Below are 4366 nucleotides of genomic sequence, written 5' to 3' on the forward strand. Positions count from 1 at the left end.
CGCGGCCTCTGGGACTTGGTTGAATGTCTGTAGATTTTGTCCTGCTCTTACTGCAAAATTCTCCATCCTTTACAGCTTTATGAAAAGATGTGCAAGCATACCCCAGACTACCAGTCAAGCCTAAAAAGAATATATGCTGTGACCACTGGACTGTGCATCTCTCATGGGATAAAGGAGAGAGTTTCTCTCAGAGTCCACAGCATATATAAACTGTTGACCTGAAGTTCTAGTGAGTCCTCATGATCCATGATGACAGAAAGAGACAATTGAATTGCAGGGAGGACCTGTATAGTTAAGTTAGAGTGCTGCTGCATTGTGCCTGGTGTTTCACTAGGATCAGAAGGCTCATCTTGCTCAGATTCGGTTTTGGATAGATGTGGCTCACCCCCTAGGTTATTGCTACAAAACAAAACCCATTGTTATCAGCCAAAGAAGGAGCTTCCATGTCTAGCCTAATGATTAGATGTTTATCTTCAGCAAATGACGGAGTAAGACAGTCAAAGGATCTAATAAAAAAATACTGACTGTCCTTAGGGCCAAATGTATGACCAAAGCATTTTGTAAGTTCCTAATTGCGACCTTTTGCATCTAGCAATTAGGAAGTCGCAAAATGCAATGTACTAATGTGTCTCAGACATATTTACCGATTCCCAATGGGGTCGTAAATGACCTGCCTCATTAATATTCATTGGGAATCGCTAAAAACACAGGATGCCTTACGTCAGGTGCAGGACCTCCTTAGCTTTAGACGAAGATTAAAAACCTGGCTTTTTTCACAATAGGTCAGCGGCCCTGGGGCTGCCTGTTTGGCTCTGTCACTGGTTCTCTTTTCCTAGCGCCGGGACACTCCAGGGAGTAGCTGTGCGCTTTATAAGTACCCAGTAACATAGTAACATAATATAGTAACAATGGTGAACTGTTTGGGAGAGCAGACCACCATGTCTGTGACGACTTTTAAATACATTATAAATAAAGCAACTTTTTTTTAAAATGCAGACAGTTTTCCTTAAAGGAAAACGGGATGCATTCCGAAAAAAAATGTACTTCAAAAAGAAAAATGAAATGTTTTGGTTTTATTTTTTAGGAGGAGCAGTGGTCCATGGTTTTGCTACCATTCACAAAGGAAAAGGGGTCCCCTAGGGACTCCTTTCCATTTGTGACTGGCTTACCACCTACTTGAAGTAGACAGTAAACTGCAATTGTTTTCAATCCACATTCAGGTCGCAAAACAATTGTACATCTCCCTGCGACTCGCTATTAGGAAGGGACGACCTTGGCAAGCCCTTACAAATACTGACTAGCAAACCATTCTTTGTGAGTCAGTCATAGGTTACCGACTGGCAAAATAGAGTTAGTACATGCCAAAAAGCCTTTTAGCAGTCACAAAAAGGCTTGATTGTCCTTTAGCAACCATGTAAATGGCTGTATATGTGGCCCACAGTTATTAAATAAGATATTGGACAGGAACGAACCCTGAGGTACCCTGCACATCACTGTCTACTAAGCTCACATGAAAGGGAGAGACTGAAGTGTTAAACTCTCCCTGTCAAGAATGTTGTGAACCCGTCAAGTACAACCCCACTCAGAGTTTGGACCTTGGCAAGTGCCTAGTGCTCCAAAACTTAGACAATAGGAAAAAGGGCATTCCACTGAATTGCACTTTATGTATGTGGCACCCTCAGTCTCTGGAGAGATTGTGTGCATTTACTAACTACCCCTAACTTCATGCCTTAAATGCTGTACATATGCTGCTGTTTTATGGAGGTATGCATAGGTCTCCAATTTTGGGAGGAAATGCTGAATCCAATGGAGAATCCACATGTGGAATGTATTCTACTATGAGCTCGAAAGAGGAAATTCAACTGGTCAATTTCTCCACATTTAGCAATTGCTCCCGAAATTTAAAGAGTTCCCATTACTATCCAAATTTAACTCAGATCCTCAGTCTAAAACTACATTCTAAAGTCAAGACACTTGGAGGGTGTTTTCAGGCCAAGGGCAGCCAATTTGAAAGTTGTAGTTCCGGTACTGATGAGGCATGACGATGGAACCATATCCGACCATTTTTCAGGGTTGGTCAAAGAACTGCAGAGCATCTTTTCAGTACTTTAGAGGGAATCATTTGCTGTCTTGGTTGAAAGTGGAGGAGTCTGACTGTTCCAAATAAGATGGAATTAGTGTTTTAGATCAAATCTATTGCTTTTTGTTTCTCTTAAATCTTCTGTAAACCAGATTGGAGATTTACAGAGGGAATTTACAGACCAGCATTTTCAGACGACCCTACTAAAAATATCCTCTGCTTAGGGAAACCATTCCTGGTAAAAGCATCCGGGTAAGAACTGTTTATATCCTTTTTCATTGTCCTCGCCTGCGATATAATCTTTGTGACTAGAGACGAAAACGAGATCAGAGCTATTGATATTGTTACATGCAAGATGGCCATGGGTGAGGGACAGTCTGAACAGAGGTTTAAATCTCCTAGTAGATGTAGGAGTAGATCTTTACCTAGCGAGCAGCGATACAGACGGTCGCCATCATACACAAGTGCCTCATGAACTTGGAGTCTGAAACGTTATCCAATCAATTGAGACAATTGAATAAGCGTCTCAGTTTTATCTTCAAATAGACTATAGGAGTTTCGACAACAGCTTTTAAGGTTTTCCTAGATCGTTAAGTTTTCGTTGCCCTGTGGATCATAGCAAAGGCTACTGTTTACCAATACATCTATACCAATTTAAGATTTATAAACCAGTGCCCTGCTGGAGAGAGGAATTGATATCCTTTGCGAAACGCTATTGTATCCGTTAGGTGACGCAGTCATTGTACTCTATGTGCCCAAATATTAATAGTCCATTGTTGGAAAACGAGGCAGTATCTGTGAGGCCTGCAAAATAAAATGACTACATTTGTCCTTCACTGGGAACCAAACACCCAACTGTAGCACCTAACTCTCAAAGGGTAGCGTTGCAGAGCAGTCTGAGGATTACTCAAAGGAGGTGTAGTGGGCTAGTAACCGCCATTACAGGTGCGCAGCAATAACACCAAATAATTGATTGTCCAGTCTGTACTTTGCTTTATAAAAGTAAGAGTACATTTATTAAACACACTCACTACTCAATCAATCAATCAATCAATCAGGGGTTTGTAAAGCACGCTACTCACCCGTGAGGGTCTCAAGGCACTGGGGGGAGGGACGGCTCCGGCTCAGTCGAAGAGCAAGGTCTTGAGGTCCTTCCTAAATGTGTGAAGGGTCGGGGTGCATCTAATGTTCACCGGAAGCTTATTCCAGGTTTTGGCTGCGATGTAGGCGAAAGCTCTCCCTACGGTTCTGTTTCTGCGGAAACGGGGGACCTCTGCCAGGGCGAGGTCGGCAAAGCAGAGGTTTCTCTTGGGCATGTGAAAGGATAATCGCTCGTTGATTTGGGTCCGATGTTGTGGAGGGATTTGTAAGCGTGGGTGAGGAGTTTGAAGGTGACCCTCTTCTCGAAGGGGAGCCAATGGAGGTCTCGTAGGTGTTGGGTCATGTGCTCATGGCGCGGTGTCCCCAGGACAAGTGTGGTTGCGGCGTTCTGTATGGTCTGGAGCCTGTCCAAAAGAGTCTTGTTAATTCCGGCGTAGAGGGCGTTGTAGTAGTCCAGCCTGCAAGTGATGATTGCATGGGTGATGGTCCTTCTGCAGTCTCGAAGGATCCACTTTAAGGTCTTCCTGAGGATGCGGAGGCAGTTGAAACTAGTGGAGGCGACAGCATTGATCTGGCAGATCATGGAGAGTGAAGAATCAAGGATGAGGTTGAGGTTCCAAGCGTGGTCTGTGGGGGTGGGTGGGTTCCCGAGGGCAGAGAGCGACTAGGTGTTGTCCCAGGAGGAGGTGCAGGGCCCGAGGATGAGGACCTCAATCTTCTCTGAGTTTAGCTTCAGGCAGCTGTGCTTCATCCAGGCTGCCGCATCCTTCATACCTTCCAGGAAACAGAGTCTGGTGCCCTCTGGATTCTTCAAGAGCGAGAGGATGAGCTGGGTGTCGTTGGTATAGGATACGATGCTGAGCCCATGCTGTCTGATGATGCTTGCAAGGGGTTCCATGTAGATGTTGAAGGGTGTATTCCTGCGTCGTGCAGTCTGGCTCTGTGGAAGATGTGCGAGGGGCAGGAGTCAGAAGGGGCTCCTGAGTGGGTTTTCTTCATGGTCATTGTGATGATTTCAGCAGTAGCAGGATTCATGGCCGTGATGGTTGGCTTATTGTCAGTGGTGGAAAGGGGGGTGGTGCTCGTCGTAGGTTCCCTAAAGTTGTCGAAGAGAGCCTTGATCTTGAGATGGAATTAGGAGCTGAGCTTGTCGCAGAGTTCCTGGGAAGGTGTGACGTCCATGGC

Source organism: Lissotriton vulgaris, chromosome 3_1 (genome assembly GCF_964263255.1).
Source record: "Lissotriton vulgaris chromosome 3_1, aLisVul1.2, whole genome shotgun sequence".
NCBI classification, from domain to species: Eukaryota; Metazoa; Chordata; class Amphibia; order Caudata; family Salamandridae; genus Lissotriton; species Lissotriton vulgaris.